Raw genomic sequence first — 20088 nt, forward strand, 5'->3', positions numbered from 1 at the left:
CTATGTTACCATGACCTTCATACAGAGAATGTCACCATTTAGGGTGAAGGATTCAGCACACCATCTCTATGCTTCAGGTTTTCTCAGAGTATAAAAGTTGTCTTGAAACTTTGTGCTAATTCTGACTCAGTTCACAGAAGCTTCACAGGTTTCACTTACCCACACCTACTTTTATTTGAGCAAGGAAAAATAGTATTAGTACTTCCCTCTAGCAAGTCTTGACAAAGCCAAAGCTGGTTTAGTCATTTTCCCGTCCATTCTGTCATAAGATTTTGTCTATCATAAGGAGGGTGAGTCACTGTTTTTCCTAAAGATAGAAGAAATAAATAACAGAATGATTTTTATTACATTGAACTCAGTAAACAAATTAACATATTTATATTCTTTTGACATGGAAAGATATTCAAGATATATTTTAAATGACAAAAAGCTAATTAATAAATAGTGAGGTGAGGTGAAGTTGCTCAGTCGTGTCCGACTCTTTGCGACCTCATGGACTTCTCCGTCCGTGGGATTCTCCAGGCAAAAATACCGGAGTGGATTGCCATTTCCTTCTCCAGGGGATCTTCCTGACCCAGGGATTGAACCCGGCTCTCCTGCATTGGAGGCAAATGCTTCAACCTCTGAGCCACCAGGGAAGCCCAATAGTAAAGGCTCATTTTTGTAAAGTAAATATACAGTCTCGTTTAAAAAAGGCTAGGATAATTTACTCCAAAATTGAAACAGCCAGGAGTACTCTTTTAGTATAAAACTATCGAGGTCCATCACTCTTGACACCAATGGTAAAATTTCACTCTTTTTATGGTTGAGCTGGGTTTTGAAAAGACAGAGAAACCTGAGATCAAACTCCCAACATTTGCTGGATAAGGAGTTCCAGAAAAACATCTACTTCTGCTTCATTGACTACATCAAAACCTTTGACTTTGTGGACCACAACAAACTGTGGAAAATACTTAAAGAGATGGGAATATCAGACCACTTTACCTACCTCCTGGGAAATCTGTATGCAGGTCAAGGAGCAACAGTTAGAACTGGACATGAAACAACAGACTGGTTGCAAATCGGGAAAGGAGTAGGTCAAGGCTGTGTATTGTCACCCTGCTTATTTAACTTATATGCAGAGTACATCATGCAAAATTCTGAGCTGGATGAATCACAAGCTGGAATCAAGATCACCGGGAGAAATATCAGTAACCTCAGATATGCAGATGACACCACTCTTATGGCAGAAAGTGAAGAACTAAAGAGCCTCTTGATGAAAGTGAAAGATGAGAGTGAAAAAGTTGGTTTAAAACTCAAAATTTAAAAAAAAAAAAAAAAACTAAGATCATGGCATCCGATCCCACAACTTCATGGAAAATAGATGAAGAAACAATGGAAACAACGAGCGACTTTATTTTCTTGGGCTCCAAAATCACTGCAGATGGTGACCACAGCCATGAAATTAAAAGATGCTTGCTCCTAGGAAAAAAAAGCTATGACCAACCTAGACAGCATATTAAAAGCAGAGACATTACTTTGCCAACAAAGTCAAAGCTATGGTTTTGCAAATCTAAACTTTGCCGTCTAGTTAAAGCTATGGTTTTTCCAGTAGTCATGTATGGATATGGGAGTTAGACTATAGAGAAAGTTGAGTGCCAACAAATTGATACTTTTGAACTGTGGTGTTGGAGAAGACTCTTGAGAGTCCCTTGGACTGCAAGGAGATCCAACCAGTCCATCCTAAAGGAAATCAGTTCTGAATTTTCATTGGAAGGACTGATGCTGAAGTTGAAACTCCTATACTTTGGCCACCTGATGTGAACAGTTGACTTATTGGAAAATACCCAGATTCTGGGAAAGACTGAAGGTGAGAGAAGAAGGGGACGACAGAGGATGAGATGGTTGGATGGAATCACCAACTCGATGGACATGAGTTTGAGTAAGCTCCAGGAGTTGGTGATGGACAGGGAAGTCTAGTGTGCTGCAGTCCATGGGGTCGCAAAGAGTTGGACATGACTGAGTGACTGTACTGAACAGATACTGGGAGATAGTGAAGGACAGAAAAGCCTGGTATGCTGCAGTCCTTGGGCTCGCAATGAGTTGGACATGACCTGGCCACTGAACAGCAAATATTCAAAACACACACACACACATATACATATAAATACAATTGTGCTTGCAGACGAGACTGCACCCCTGACCAATCCTGAATCAGAACCATCCAACTAAGCTGACTCAATGTTCCTGATCCATGGACACAAAAGTTTACTATTTTAAGCTGCTTAAGTTCAGTTGCTCACTCATATCTGACTCTTTGTGACCCCCATGGACTGCAGCATGCCAGACCTCCCTGTCCATCACCAACTCCTGGAGGTTGCTCAAACTCAGGTCCATAGAGTCAGTGATGCCATCCAATCATCTCATCCTCTGTTGCCCCCTTCTCTTCCTGCCTTCAAACTTCCTCAGCATCAGGGTCTTTTCTAATGAGTCAGCTCTTTGCATCAGGTGGCCAGTTTTGGAGTTGCAGCTTTAGCATCAGTCCTGCCAATGAATATTCAGGACTGATTTCTTTCAGGATTGGTTTGTTTGATCTCCTTACAGTCCAAGGGACTCTCAAGAGTCTTCTCTAACACCACAGTTTGAAAGCAACAAGTTCTTTGACACTCAGCTTTCTTTGTGGTCCAACTCTCACATCCACACGTGACTACTGGAAAAACCATAGCTTTGGCTAGATGGACCTTTGTCGGCAGAGTAATGTTGCTGCTTTTTAATATGCTGCCTTTATTGGTCATAGCTTTTCTTCCAAGGAGCAAGTGTCTTAATTTCATGGCTGCAGTCACCAACTGCAGTGATTTTCGAGCCCAAGAAAATAAAGTCTCTCACTGTTTCCATTGTTTCCCCATCTATTTGCCATGAAGTGATGGGACCTGATGCCGTGATCTTAGTTTTTTGAATATTGAGTTTTAAGCTGCTTAATTTTAGAATAATTTGTTACAAAACATTAGATAGATACCTAATGCAATATTTTAAGCTAATCTAATCTGTGAAGTTCATTCTTCTGCCATAGTGATAGAATCAGAAGTGGGAACTGATCTCAGTTGGTGCATTCAGGGTGATTTTCAGAACTCCTAGTGGGGATTCCAGTACATGGAGAGTCTCCTATGTCCCAGACGGTAAAATATGCAGGTGTAAATGTTGGAGCAATTCTGTCAGGATGAGAAATCCACCTGGAGGACAAAGCTGTCATTCTTGAGAAGGTAGAACAGAAAGAATCATGGAGAGGTACACAGAACCATAATTTTTTTTAAAAAAAAGCTTGCATTTAGCTCTATATCTTTTCATTTATGCAAGCCAACCAAACCCTTTTGTTGTTTAAACTGATTTGGGATTTCTGTCAACTTGATAACAAAAAAAGAAAAAATCTCAGTGTATACACAGGCAAAGACAAGACCATGTCTCTAAACCTTAATAAGCATCTTCGCTTATAACTTATTATTACAGCACAAAAAGTAGTCTTGTAAAACATCCTGAGTCTCTGGATCTCAAACATCTGGTCAGAGGGTTTGGCAACCTGATTAGCTCACATTTCCCTTCCTCTAGATTAGACTGTCTTGAGGATTGCTTATTGACAGAAGAATTCCTTTCAATAAAACACTGTTGTTCACCCCCATTTAAGTTGTGTCCTGAGTAGAAAATCTTGCTTCTGTATTCCACTCTCTAATTCAGACAGCATGTCTTGATCATAACTTATTTTGAGGGGCCAAGTCTGAAGTCAGGTCTATTGTACAGGTCCATTCACCCTGACAATCCCTTTTCTTTTCTCTGTGGTGATTGCCACTAAAGTTCCAGGTCCAGTATATCTTTTCACTGGCTCACTCACACACACACACACACACACACACACACACACACACATATATTTCCAGTTTTATTGAGATACAAATAACATACAGCTCTCTATAAATTTTAAGTATAGCATAATGATACGACTTTCATACATCATGAAACACTTACAAAGTCTAGAAATCTGCTTCCACTCCACTATTTTTGGCAGGCCTTAGTTCTGATCACTTCAGGTCTTCATGATATGAGCCTATCCATTGGCTTCCTAGTGTCTTCAAGACACAGCAGCTGACTGCCTACAGATGAGTGGTCAGGGAGAGAAAAAGAGACAGTGCTTTCAAGAAAGAAGCGACAACCATTTTTATAACCTAATCTCAAAAGTACCATCAATTCTGCCAAATTTTACCAGTCACACAGACCTGTAAAAAGTAAGAGGAAACTACACAGGATATAAATACCAGGAGCAAGGAGAAAATTGGGGGCTTATTGGAGTCTGGCTACCACAATCATAATCAGCACTCTGTAGCCAGGAGCAGCATCAGCTTCTATAACACCATGCAGGAATCTAAGATAATTAAATCTCACTGTGTTCCCATGAAACTCTAATTCTAATGGATTGTAAGTTCCACAATAAACTGGTGTCTGTGAACAGAAGGGTTCAAGCAAAAAAATTAGCATGTTTCTTTGGGGATATTAAAATTCTTTTTAAACAAAACATTCTGTAGGCCCTGTTTTCTATGAAATTCTCTTTGGCAAAACTTAATTGGACATTTGGAGAACATTTTCACTTTGATTTCCCCTTTAATCCTAAAATATTATATACTCCTTGATTAGTCAACAAGTGTGACTTGAATGTTCTCAGTGGAGAAATTCACACCAGAATAGTAGTTTTGAGTCTCTAGTTCACATGCCAAGTTTCACTATTTGATAGGTTTCAGCTGATGTGTGAGTAAATTCTTAAAGGAAGATAATTTACACCTATAATTTAAAATCCTAGGCATCATCAATTTTCCAAAAGGTCACAGGATGGAAAGATTGTTGCATGGAAGTAATAATGATATATATTATCTTGCTTTCTATCACACTCTTAAGTTTCACTATGCACTTTTATAGCCATTGTCAAATACAAACATTTGTAGTTATCAGGACAGAATGTATTACCCCATCATAAAACAAAGAAGAAAAGGAACTTTTCTTTCAGAATGAAAAATTCATCTTCCTACTCAAAGGAAGCAGGATATGAAAGATAGTCTTCACTTAAATAAGAAGATTAAAAAATAACTCAGGATTTCAAATCTTGTGTTGAACATTTTGTATGTTTTCATTTATCTTGTTCCTTGAACACTCCCACATCCTGCCCTAGAGCAATTTTAAGGTTTTTGCAATCCTCAAACATTCTTATTTTTAGAGGTCCAAGCTCATGTCATATCAAATATAATGGAAGCTGTGGTATATTGCCCAAAACTTCTTGAAAAATAAAGCATTCATTCCCTTAAGCTTCTGGGAGTGCTGGACACTGGTGAATCATAGCTAACTAATCCCTTCTTTTAGTATTTCTCTCAGTTATAGGGAGCTCCTAACCAAACACATACTCCTTTCAGGGAAGCAGCTGACATCTTGGGATGTAGGGAAACAAATTAATGGGCCCTTTCCCTAGTTTGGGACAATCCAGGCATCCAAAGTCAAGAGTTCCCTATAGGATTAGCCAAATCCTTGCTGCAACTACATCACAGTTCAACTTCTCCCTCTGTCCAATCTTCTCTCCTCACCGCTTACAGAAATGTTCCAAAGTATTTCTTAGTAAACTGATTTCTAGTCTCTATCTTGGAACCATTGTTCGTGGGGAACTTAAGACTGTTAGTATTCAGAGTGGGACTAAGACAGATTTTGACAACGGGACTTTAGAAGCCAGATTGCCTACTGATGGATTAAGTACAGTCTTTGGTATACCACATTAGTGAAATGGTTAAAAGTTTGACTGGTGATTAATTTGGATGGCATAACACTGGAATGGAATACCCTGAAGGTACAATTTATCATACATTTGGAGAAAGACAACTAAAAGCCAAAGGTCATTATTTATTTAAATGATCAACTTAAAGTATAAAGCAGCTGCAATATATAAAGAGATTCTTATCTCTTATAGCTGGAAGTTTGATACAGTAAGAGCAATTCAGTACTCAAGAGCTCCAAAGAGTGAACTGCTGACTAGTGAGTGTTCTATGCCAAGATCAGGGCCTTCACTGGGATGGAGTATGAGCCTTAGACTTGAAATGGAAATAACTAAGTTGGTGTACTTGAAAAACTCAACTCTCCAACCTGAATTCTCTGGACCTGTAATAGTAGCCACTCCTCCAAGTTAAAAGCCCAGTTTACCCCTATTTAAGAACTATGTAGAGATCTTTGGCTTGCAAAGCAACATATACCCTCTCTAACTTTGAATATTATCAAGGTTTCTCCTCTAGACCAATAATACCAACATAATTTGGTTGGGAAGAACTGGGTCTCAAAAGAGAGGAATGAGACACAATGCTGAAAAAAATTGCTAGATTTATCCAAAGTACAGTGACGGGAGCTGAAGCTGAAAGAGTAGGTAGAGGACAAAGCCCTAAAGGCGCAAAATGAAAGAGGGTGGGCAGAACTCAATGCTTGATTGACATGGGATCACCATCCTTTGATACAAGATTTAATTTTTTGTCAATACTAATAAGCTTCTAGAATGGCTCAAGGAAGCTTGAGGAAAGAAATGGCTCATTATTAGATGAAGTGAAAATACGAGAACTCTCACAAAGGATGGTGGCAGGAGATATCAAATGGTTCAAAGACGTGAGCATGCCCGAATAGTTATACTACCTCAGGCTGGAAGCCCACCACCCAACTATTTTCTATGGAAAAGCCCAAAAGATGCTCCATTTACCAATATACTAAGGGATGAGTGAGGCATCAGCATGGTTGAAAAGATCAGTCATGGCTGTCATTAGCAGATCAAAACTGATGGCAGGAGAGGCAGTTACAGGATAATGAGGATTTCCAAAAGACCACAGCCCAGTGGTGGCAACTGACCATCTGAGGCAAAGTGATCATTGATGCAAAGCTCAAAGTGGCAGCCAGAGGAAATGAGAGATGTGCACACCTACAAACATGATTAACAGGCCTTAGTGTTCTCAGGAGCAACATAGTTGGGTCGTCAAAAAAGTGCTGCTTAATTATACAATCAAACAAATCAAGGATGAAGAAATAGGGGCTGGGGGCAACTGCCCAATAAAAGTCCTAGTTTCCAGATCTGAGCCAGTTCTCAAGACCAAAAACCATTGGCTAAAGGAAAGAAATGAGAGACAAGGCCTCAGTGAGAACATCTAAAAAACATCCAGGGGAGTTTTGAAGGACTCTCTGGTGCATGCCATTCTAAGTGAAAGTGTCAGTTACTCGGTCGTGTCTAACTCTTTGCGACCCCATGGACTGTAGCCAATCAAGTTCCTCTGTCCATGGAATTCTCTATGCAAGTATACTGGAGTAGGTAGCCATTCCCTTCTCCAGAAGATCTTTCCAATCCAGGAATTGAACCTGGTTCACCTGTCTTGCAGGTGGATTCTTTACTGTCTGAGCCAATAGGGAAGCCCATAACTTTCTAAGACTTCTCTGAAATAAACAAACAAAAAACACTGAGCAGCCTTTTTTGAAGGCAACATACTTCCTCATTTACCAAATGATTTGCAAGGCTGCCAGCTTTGAATGGGCCCAGATCGTAAAGGATTCTGTTATTTAGAGAGCAGTGAAGGTAACCTTATCACCTGAGTCATATGAACAAGCAAACTCTAGTGTTATTAGAAGTATGACAAGTTCCAAAAAGAGAATAATATATAAATACCTAGATTTATGAAGCAAGTTCTGGTAAAAGGCCATGCAAGTAAACACCTTTTGGAGAATAGGCCGTATGTGCTACTGGGGCCTGGTAGAGAAAGAATATCTATCTGTGGGACAACAAAAAGACAATTGACCAGAGCAACCCATCATGAACTATATCTTATCAGAACCACAGAGTCATAATATCAGGAATATGCACAGTAATTTTATTGTTAGACCTAAAAGGCACATCCAAGATGGCATGAACAGGGTCAGAGCTAGGTGGCCTAGACTCCCAAGCCACACATTTCTAGAGTACTGGCACCTGACTTTGAGTCAAAACTATGTTCACATGGAGGCTTCTTACATCTGGCTGGATTAAGTAAGAGGAAAACAGGACAAACTTCCATCACAGATAGTTTGGCTCAACATGTGGTAAGAACGAAAATGGGCCACTTCACATTGTAGCATTCAGGGCAACACTAAAAACAGCACTGAGGAGAAATCCTCCTATAGGCAGAACTTCAGGTGGTTCAAGTAATCATTCACTATGTGTGATAAGAGAAGTATTTCTTAGTAAGAATATACATAAACTCAAGAACAATAGCAAATAGTTGGCCAGGAGACTGGAAGAAAGTTAGATTGGGGAAAAAGAGGTCTAGGGACAGGTCTATGGGGCTGGGCACATAGTGTGGTTCTTGGGTCATCTGTTACTGTGCACCAGAAAACATCTATCATGAAAGAGGCAATAAGAAAATCAAATAGGCAGTTGACATCAGTTAGGAAGTATAACTTGTTTCCAGCAATAGCCTCAACTCAAGACTTAGAGAAATCTAACTGACCAGGATATCACTCTAATTTCCAGTCAGAGGAGAGAAACAAAACAAAGCAAAATTATACTTTAGTCTGCACTTTTATTTACAATATCTGAAGTATAGGTAAAAACATAATTAAAAAGTATGAGACAGTCAATGAAGTAGAAACTTGTGACTAATAATAGAAAGAAAATATAGACTATAGGCACAGTCTAACAAATGACTCAAACCTATTTATTGGAAGTAGCAAGGACTTTAAAATAATAATTATAAATATGATAAAGCATTTATAGGTAAAGATAGATACAGTCAGAGAGAAAGAAATGGAAACTCTAAAAAGAACCAAAAGGAAAGTTTATAACTGAGAAATTCAATATTTGAAATTATAATGCTGAGTGGGCTCACATGCTGGAAAGTAAAAGAAAAAAAAATAGCAAACTTGAAGATAAGCCAATAAAAATCACCTAAACTGAAACAGAAAAAATGCTAGGGGTTGAGGTATTAGTAACTTGTGAATAAATGATCAGTGTGTAACATGGTTGTAAGTGTTTACATAGAATGAAAGGAAAAATAAATTGCAAGCAAAAATATACTAAGTTATTGCTCAACTTTTTTTTAGTTTGATGAAAAAATATCAATGTACAAATCCCAAAAATTCAATAAACCTAAGGTCCGTCTAGTCAAGGCTATAGTTTTTCCTGTGGTCATGTATGGACATGAGAGTTGGACTGTGGAGAAGGCTGAGCGCTGAAGAATTGATGCTTTTGAACTGTGGTGTTGGAGAAGACTCTTGAGAGTCCATTGGACTGCAAGGAGATCCAACCAGTCCATTCTGAAGGAGATCAACCTTGGGATTTCTTTGGAAGGAATGATGCTGAAGCTGACACTCCAGTACTTTGGCCACCTCATGAGAAGAGTTGACTCATTGGAAAAGACTCTGATGCTGGGAGGGATTGGGGGCAGGAGGAGAAGGGGACGACAGAGGATGAGATGGCTGGATGGCATCACCGACTCGATGGACGTGGGTCTGAGTGAACTCCAGGAGATGGTGATGAACAGGGAGGACTGGTGTGCTGCGATTCATGGGGTTGCAAAGAGTCGGACACGACTGAGCGACTGAACTGAACTGAATTAGGAAAAATACAAAAAGAACTACACCTAGACAAGTTTTTCATGAAAACCAAAAATAAAGGGAAAATCTTGAAAGAAGACACAAGCAAAGAAAAAAGAAACATAAATAAAATATATATATATATAATGTATAGGGAAATAGAATGACTATTTTGATGACTGATTTCTCAGTCAAACAATACAAGTGAAAAAAAAAATAGAAGGACACATTAAGAGTTGAAACAAAGCAAGTCAAAACAAGAAGTCAAATTATAATTTTAATCCAATTAAAATAGTCTTCTAGCATGAAGTTAAAATAAGAACTAAGTGAGATAGTTCAGTTCAGTCGCTCAGTCGTGCCTGACTCTTTGCAACCCCATGAACCCCAGCATGCCAGGGCTCCCTGTCCATCGCCAACTCCTGGAGTTCACCCAAACCTATGTCCACTGAGTCAGTGGTACCATCCAACCGTCTCATCCTCTGTCATCCCCTTCTCCTCCTGCCCTCAATCTTTCCCAGCATCAGGGTCTTTTCAAATGAGTCAGTTCTTTGCATTAGGTGCCCAAAGTATTGGAGCTTTAGCTTCAACATCAGTCCTTCCAATGAGCACCCAGGACTGATATCCTTTAGGATGGACTGGTTGGATCTCCTTGCAGTCTAAGGGACTCTCAAGAGTCTTCTCCAATACCACGGTTCAAAAGCATCAATTCTTCGGCACTCAGCTTTCTTTCTAGTCCAACTCTCACATCCATACATGACTACTGGAAAAACCTTAGCCTTGACTAGACCGACTAGATGTCCATGCCTAAATGTTCAATTCATAATGGGCATTTCATCAATAGTATAAAGACTAAGATGTCAGTGCCTAATTAGGTGACTTTCATGTAGTAGGCACTCAATAAATACTAGCTGAATGAAAGAATCTCATTATATTTAAGTGTTTAATATCTGTGTGATTATAATAATAAATATTTGCCCTTTACCAGAAAAAAATACCAATAAGGTGGAAAAAGACATTTGCAATAAACAAAAATTGAGGGAATTAGTTCCTCTCAGAAAATTCACACTAAACCTAACACCTTAAATTCCTTGTGCACTAGTAGCTCAGTCATGTCCAACTCTGTGACACCATCACCAGGTTCCCCTGTCCATGGAATTCTCCAGGCAAGAATACTGGAATTGGTTGCCATTCCCTTCTACAGAACCCAGGTCTCCTGCATTGCAGGCAGATTGTTTACTATCTGAGCCACCAGGGAAGCCTTAAACTAATTTATTTAAAAATCATTTGATGGTTTAAAGCAGAATAGTAACAAATTAATATGGGATTTATCACATTTGAAAATAGCACAGAGAAGAGGAGGGGTAAATATATGTATGTTTTGTAAATGCCTTACTTTTCTAAATATTATAATATTATCCCAAAATAGACTGATACAGCTGAACTCATTTAAAATGCTAACATGGTAATGATCAAAATCCTTCAAGCCAGACTTCAGCAGTATGTGAATTGAGAACTTCCAGATACACAATCTTGGTTTTAAAAAGTCAGAGGAACCAGAGCTCAAATTGCCAACATCCACTGGATCATAGAGAAAACAAGGAATTCCAGAAAAAAAAAAAAATCTATTTCTGCTTTATTGACTATGCCAAAGCCTTTGACTGTGTGGATCACAGCAAACTGTGAAAAATTCTTAAAGAGATGGGAGTACCAAGCCACCTGACCTGCCTCCTGAGAAATCTGTATGCAGGTCAAGAAGCAACAGTTAGAACTGAACATGGAACTACTGACTGGGTCTGAATTGACAAAGGAGTACGTCAAGGATGTATATTTACACCCTGCTTATTTAACTTATATGCAGAGTATATCATGCAAAATGCCAGGCTAGATGAAGCTCTAGCTGGAATCAAGATTTCAGGGAGAAATATCAGTAACCTCAGCCATGCAAATGATATCACCCTAATGGCAGAAAGCGAAGAACTAAAAAGCCTCTTGATGAAAGTGAAAGAAGAGAGTGAAAAAGCTGGCTTAAAACTCAACATTCAAAAAATGAAGATCATGGCATCCTGTCCCATCACTTCATGGCAAATAAAGGAAAACAGTTGCAAAGTGACAGATTTTATTTTCTTGGGTTCCAAAATCATTATGGATGGTGACTGCAGCCATGAAATTAAAAGACGTTTGCTCCTTGGAAGTAAAGCTATAACCAACCTAGACAGCATGTTAAAAAGCAGAGCCAACACTTGACCGACAAAGGTCCGTCTAGTCAAAGCTAAGTTTTTCCAGTAGTCATGTATGGATGTGAGAGCTGGACCATAAAGAAGGCTGAGCACTGAAGAATTGATGCTTTTGAACTGTGGTGCTGGGGAAGACTCCTGAGAGTCCCTTGGACAGCAAGGAGATCAAACCAGTCAATCCTAAAGGAAATCAGTCCTGAATATTCATTAGAAGGACTGATGCTAAAGCTGAAACTCCATAACTTAGGCCACCTGATAAGAAGAGCTGACTCATTGGAAACTGCCCAGATGCTGGGAAAGACTGAAGGCAGGAGGAGAAGCGGGTGAGAGAGGATGAGATGGTACGATAGCATCAACCATTCAATGAGCATGAGTTTGAGCCAACTCTGGGAGATAGGTAAGGACAGGGAAGCCTGGTGTGCTGCAGTCCATGGGGTCACAAAGAGTTGGATATAACATAGTGACTGAACAGCAACAATAAGACTATGATATTTTAAGAATATATATTTTAATCCCTAGAGTAATTGGTGGGGAAAAAAGAAATAAAAAGATACAGTCAAAAAAGTAATAGAGAAAATTACATGAAACTCTAAGAAAAGATAGCTCATCTAAAGAAAGCAGCAAAGGGAGAAAAGGCCTAAAAAACGGGAAAAATAAAAAAAAAAAAAATAGAATGATGGTAGACTTAAGTCACACAAAACCAATGCACACTACTACATATAAAACAGATAACTAATAAGGACCTACTGTATAACAGAGAACTCTACTCAATACTCTGTAATGACCTATTTGGGAAAAGAATCTAAAAAAGAGTGGATATATATTTACGTATAACTGATAACTTTGCTGTATAGCTGAAACTAACAATGTAAATCAATTATACCCCAATTAAAATTTTAAAATAAAAATAATTAAAAATTTTAGAAAGATTAAAAACTAATAATTGTATTAAATGTAAGTGGCCTGAAAGCTCTAGCTACATACTGTTCTTACCTCATTCATCTGCTCCATTTTTTTCTCTCATTATACCAGTTCAGCTTCTTATCATCTCCATTTTAACGACTGAGAAGGCTTTCTAAAATGGTCATCCTGTCTCAACTTTCTCACATGCTACATCAATACCAGCAATTGCAGACCCTTTATCGTGGACTAGATTTCTGAGTGCCTGCTCTAGTTCTTTGAGCATCTATACTTGGCTTGTAAGGTTTCTTTGTTTCCTATAGGTTTCCTAAAGGTTTTCTTTTGTCCTATATACTGCAGTTGGTCTCTTCTTTGCTCCATAATTAAAGACCAAAGGTTAACCAAGCCTCAATTTCAACACAGCCCAACCCAACAAAGGCAGCTAAACCCAGTTCAAAATCCCATCCTTGGTCAGAATACACTAGCTTGGCCAGCCATGCACTGTGCTTAGTCACTTAGCCATGTCTGACTCTTTGTGACCCCAGGGACTGTAACCCACCAGGCTCCTCCGTCCATGGAGATTCTCCAGGAAATAATACTGGAGTAGGTTGCCATGCCATCCTCCAGAGGATCTTCCCAACCCAGGAATCGAACCCAGCAAGAGAATTCAAAAATGTCGCACTGTCAAAACTCGACTATACAGTTTCCTTCATGTCATGCTTCACAGCTCCTTCTTAAACTATATTTTATAGCTACAAAATTTCAGAAATTCCCTGGACAAGATTCCCATGTCATTTGTTTGCATTTTTATGTTTTTCTCTTCTTTCTGAAATACCCTAACTGTCTTCTCTGCTTTGGGAACTCTTACTGCTCCTCTAAATCGTGGCTGAAATCTCACAGATACTATAAGAAACAGAGTCAGACTACCTTCTCTTCCTCAGTGTCCCAAGCTACTTTGAACTAAGACAGGTCACATCAAATTGTAAAGAACTGTATGCCTGCTCCAACCACCAATCTGTGAGGAACAAGATCTTATCATTGTATCCTCTTTGCTCTTAATACTAATGCAGATATTAATATTTAAAAGATTTTCACTAAATAATAGTCGAGGAAACATGTATCTTGTCAGGTCTAGAACAAGAAAACTATTCAAAAAAAGAAAAAAAAGAATGAAGAGTTATATCCACCAACTGGTTAGAAACAACTGTAGGAGCACAAGAAAGTTACACTGAATTCACTTATTTAATTCAAGCAGAATTTACTAAGAACTTACATAGTGTTAGAGTCCAAGAGTCTTGGGAAGGAACTTATGATTAATAATACAAAATAGATAGAGGTCAAATTTATAAGTCTCTCATATAAGGTATATAAAAAAAAAGTTAAATCGCTCAGTCGTGTCCGACTCTTTGCAACCCTATGGACCTTAGCCTACCAGGCGCCTCCCTCCATGGAATTTTCCAGGCAAGAGTACTGGAGTGGGTTACCATTTCCTTCTCCAGGGGATCTTCCTGACCAAGGATTGAAACAAGATCTCAAGCATTGCAGGCAGACGCTTTACTCTCTGTCTGAACTTAACTTGAATCTGAAGTATATTTGTTCAAAAGCAAAATTGGTAATAATGATTCCTTGCTAAAACTTTTGCACAGATAGGGCAAACTGTAGTACAAACAAGACTGAGGAAATAACACTTCAACATATTCTAGCATTTAAAAGTATCCAATTATATACAGAAAATTGATACCCTTATTATAAAACATACTTACTGTGCTGTAAGTTCAAAAGGCTTCTATTCAATAACAGTTTATTAACTAATTTGAATACATGTATGTATCAAAATAACAGTATTAGGAAGTTATTCCAGAATGAGACAACCTGTGATTTGTAAAATTGTATTCTAAAAAGAATAATAATAAATAAGTTTTTAGTAATGTTCTGGTTTCTAAATATTTTCCAAAGGAAGGGCCATAATATCTTTCATTCAGGTAAATTTACCAACTAAATTGAACTATAAATTTCAATAACTACTGAAGCCTTTCCAGGAATGACAACTGGGAGAAATACACCTGATCTGTATTAGAGTTTGATTTAATTAAAAGACTATATTCTTTGAATTTCAATTTAGACAGGCCAATAACAATGGGTCAGGCCATCATCTGTTTTCTAATACAATCTTGACTTCTTAAAAGTCTCGAACAAAAGACTTATGTTTGAATTTCTCAGGCAAAATTCACTGCAGAGATTAATTATGACACCCTGGGAATAAGCATCTAGCTCTCATCTCAAAATCCCACACAATTTACAACCCTCTTGCAAGTGGTGGTGTCTCTGGAGATGCTCTGACTTTCCAATCCACCTTTTGTGTGTGCTGCAGAATTTATAAGGTGAGTTTCTCTGACTGATCCATCTTTTTGTACCAAGGAGGGATTTGTCAGATTTTTATTCTACTTACATATTCAGTTATATGCAGCACTTCTTGAAAGTTGCTGAACTGGAGAAATGAGTGCATTGGTGGTTAGATATTCTTCTTACATTGTGAGAAAAAATTTGCTTTATAAAATATATTCTATTTCTGGTTTATCTTTATAGCATCTCTCAGTGGCCCTTATTATGATATAAAATTCACAGTCATACTCTGGGCTTACTAAAGAGGAATTTGAAACAAGAAGAAAATAATTTTTCCCATATCACCAAGAAAAGATATATTCAGTCTCATTTGTGAAAGAAATGTAAAGATGAGGGAACTCAGGGAACAGAAATAAAAATTTCAGATCCCTACTATTTTATACTTCTTCTTCCTCAACAGGTATAAATATGTTTAGAATCCCAATCTGCAACTATGTATTGAACATTTACTAATAATACTAACAGGCCTACGTGCTACTCCCTATAACCTGGAGAAGAAGTAAAATAAGCAATTTCTCCCCTCAAGGAATTTAAAGGGTGTGGCAGAGAGAGATAAACTAATGCTAATATGGATTAAAGTGTGAAAAGAGCCATGAGACCAGTATATAGTGCCATGGGATAAATTAGAAAGAAATGTAAGTGACGGGAGACTCAGAGATGGTTCTAGACAGGTTAAGATGTTTGAACTGGAATTTAAAGGAAGAGATTTATGAATGACAAGAAAGAGAAAGACTTGAAATTTAGGCTGACAGAAAACCACGGGTAAAGCACCAAAGTCAGAAAATAAAAATGCCATCTATGTCCAAAGAGTGTAGGGTGTGGTGTAGGAGTCCTTTTACTTTAAGTGTAGTGCTAAGAAATTGGACTTCAGCTTTGGGGATATCAGAGGCCCTTAAAGATCATGTTTAAAATGTAGAAAGATTACTTTATAACAAAGTAAAGTGTGGAAGAATAACTGAGATGAGGATAGAAAAAATAAAATAAAAACAAGGAAAAGAACTAAGACTCCTTTAGTCCTGGCAAAGATAGAGATTGCAGATTAATGGAAGTTCTAGCCTAAGAAATTAGGTAAGAAAAAGAAATAAAGGACAACCAAATTGAAAAGGAAGAAGTAAACAGTATCTCTGTTTGCAGATGATATGATCTTTCCTGTAGAAAACCCTAATGATTTCACACATACACACATATATACACACAACCTGTTAAAACTAAAATGATCTCACCATAGTAGTGGGACCCAAAGTCAATGGAAAAAATGCATTCCTATAAAATAATAATGAACAATCTAAAAATAAAATTACAAAACAAACCCATTTGTAATAGCATCAAAGTAAATAAAATATTTAGCAATTAACTTAGCCAAGGAAGTAAAGTACTAGTATAATGAAAACGAGAAAACATTGCTAAAATAAAGAAGATCAAATACTAAGACATAATGTTACCATTAAAAAGGCACAAATAAATGGAAACACATCACATATTCATGGATTAGAAGATTTAATATGGTTAAAATGTCAATACCCAAAGCAATCAATAGACTCAATATTATCCCTATCAACATCCCAATGATGGTTTTTGTAAAAATATATCTTAAAATAGAATATCAAGGGGCCCTAAATAGCCAAAACAATTATGAAAAAGAAGAATAAAACTGGAGGACTCACACTTCTGAATTCAAAATTTACTAAAAAAACTACAGTAATCAAAACAGTGTGATTTTGACATAAACACAGGCATTTAGACCAGTGGAATAGAATAGAGAGATCAGAAATAAACCCTTTTGTATATGTAAAAATGATTTTAACTGCTCCTAGACCATTCAATAGAGAAAGGACAGGCTTTTTGACAAATGGTACTGAGAAAACAATATCCACATGCAAAAGAATGAAGTTGGACTCTTACCTAATATCATATAGAAAAAGTAACTCAAAATGGACCAAAGTCCTAAATATAATACCTGAAACAAAATTCCTAGAAGAAAACACAAGATAAAAGCTTTACATTAGATTTGACTTTGATTTTTTGGATATGACCAAAGGCATAAATAACAAAAGAAAAAATAGACAAAATGGACTTCATGAATATTTTAAATGTGTGCATCAAAAGATAATATTGATAGAATAAAGAAGGTATGCACAGAAAGGGAGAAAATATTTGCAAATCATAAAACGGATACGAAAGACAAACAGTATAGGTAACTCCTGAAATTCAATAACAACAAAAAAACACAAATAATTCAATTTAAAAACACAAAAGACTTGAATAGACATTTCTCCAGAAAAGATACATAAATAGTCAATAAACACATGAAAATAAAATCAATGCCACCACTAGGTGAATGGAAATTTCAAAACTACAATGAGATACTACATCATATCCATTAGAACGGCTACTTTTTTTAAAAAATGGAAAACAAATGGTGGCAGGAATGTAGAGAAACTGGAACCCTAGTGAACCATTGTTGCAAATGTAAAATGACATAGTCAGTGTCAGTTCCTCAAAAAATTAAAACTACAATTACCATATAATTCAGTAGTTCCACCTCTTGGTATGCAAGCAAAAGAATTAAAACAAGATCCTGAAGAATATTTGTACATCCATGATCATATCAAATTTATTCACAACAGCTAAAACTAGAACCAATCTATGTGCCTATCATAGGACAAATGGATAAGCAAAATGTAGTATATTCAATGAAGTATTATTCAGTCTAAAAAAGGAAGTAAATTTTGCTACAACATGAATAAATTTAAAGAACATTATACTAACTGAAACAAGACAGTCATAAAAGACAAATACTGTATTTGAGACAATAGGAAAAATACATATATATATTTATACATACACATTCAAGCTTAGTTCTCTGGCCTTGGTTCCTGGCCTTGTTGTTGTTCAGTTGCTAAGACGTGTACATCTCTTTCAGTTCAGTTCAGTCGCTCAGTCATGTCCTACTCTTTGCAACCCCATGAATCACAGCACGCCAGGCCTCCCTGCTCATCACCATCTCCCGGAGTTCACTCAGACTCACGTCCATCGAGTCGGTGATGCCATCCAGCCATCTCATCCTCTGTCATCGCCTTCTCCTCCTGCCTCCAATCCTTCCCAGCATCAGAGTCTTTTCCAATGAGTCAACTCTTCTCATGAGGTGGCCAAAGTACTGGAGTTTCAGCTTTAGCATCATTCCTTCCAAAGAAATTCCAGGGCTGATCTCCTTCAGAATGGACTGGTTGGATCTCCTTGAAGTCCAAGGGACTCTCAAGAGTCTTCTCCAACACCACAGTTCAAAAGCATCAATTCTTCAGCGCTCAGCCTTCTTCACAGTCCAACTCTCACGTCCATACATGACCACAGGAAAAACCATAGCATTGACTAGACAGACCTTAGTCAGCAAAGTAATGTCTCTGCTTTTCAATATGCTATCTAGGTTGGTCATAACTTTTCTTCCAAGGAGTAAGCGTCTTTTAATTTCATGGCTACAGCCATCATCTGCAGTGATTTTGGAGCCAAAAAAAAATAAAGTCTGACACTGTTTCTACTGTTTCCCCATCTATTTCCCATGAAGTGAGGGGACCGGATGCCATGATCTTCGTTTTCTGAATATTGAGCTTTAAGCCAACTTGTTCACTCTCCTCTTTCACTTTCATCAAGAGGCTTTTCAGTTCCTCTTCACTTTCTGCCATAAGGGTGGTGTCATCTGCATATCTGAGGTTTTTGATATTTCTCCCGGCAATCTTGATTCCAGCTTGTGTTTCTTCCAGCCCAGCGTTTCTCATGATGTACTCTGCATAGAAGTTAAATAAGCAGGGTGACAATATACAGCCTTGACGTACTCCTTTCGCTATTTGGAACCAGTCTGTTGTTCCATGTCCAGTTCTAACTGTTGCTTCCTGACCTGCATACAGATTTCTCAAGAGGCAGGTCAGGTGGTCTGGTATTCCCATCTCTTTCAGAATTTTCCACAGTTGATTGTGATCCACACAGTCAAAGGCTTTGGCATAGTCAATCACGCAGAAATAGATGTTTTTCTGGAACTCTCTTGCTTTTTCCATGATCCAGCGGATGTTGGCAATTTGATCTCTGGTTCCTCTGCCTTTTCTGAAACCAGCTTGAACGTCAGGGAGTTCACGGTTCACGTATTGCTGAAGTCTGGCTTGGAGAATTTTGAGCATTACTTTAGTAACATGTAAAATGAGTGCAACTCTGCGGTAGTTTGAGCATTCTTTGGCATTGCCTTTCTTTGGAACTGGAATGAAAACTGACCTTTTCCAGTCCTATGGCCACTGCTGAGCTTTCCAAATTTGTTGGCATATTGAGTGCAGCACTTTCACAGCACCATCTTTCAGGATTTGAAACAGCTCAACTGGAATTCCATCACCTCCACTAGCTTTGTTCGTAGTGATGCTTTCTAAGGCCCACTTGACTTCACATTCCAAGATGTCTGGCTCTAGATTAGTGATCACACCATCATGACTATCTGGGTCGTGGAGATCTTTTTTGTACAGTTCTTCCGTGCATTCTTGCCACCTCTTCTTAATATCTTCTGCTTCTGTTAGGTCCATACCATTTCTGTCCTTTATCGAGCCCATCTTTGCATGAAATGTGCCCTCTTTGAGGCCCCATAAACTGCAGCATGCCAGGCTTCCCTGTCCATCATTATCTCCTGGAGTTTGCTCAAACTCATTTCCATTAAGTTGATGATTCCATCTCATCCTCTGTCGTCCCCTTCTCCTCCTGTCCTGTCTTTCCCAGCAGCAGGTCTTTTCCAATGAGTCAGCTCTTCCCATCAGGTGGCCAAAGTATTGGAGCTTCGGATTCAGCATCAGTTCTTCCAATGAATATTCAGGGTTGATTTCCTTTAGGATTGACTGGTTTTATCTCCTTGCAGTCCAAGGGACTCTCAAGAGTCTTCTCTAGCACCACAGTTTCAAAGCATCAATTCTTTGGCACTCAGCCCTCT

This window comes from Budorcas taxicolor, chromosome 1 (genome assembly GCF_023091745.1).
Source record: "Budorcas taxicolor isolate Tak-1 chromosome 1, Takin1.1, whole genome shotgun sequence".
In the NCBI taxonomy this organism is placed as follows: domain Eukaryota; kingdom Metazoa; phylum Chordata; class Mammalia; order Artiodactyla; family Bovidae; genus Budorcas; species Budorcas taxicolor.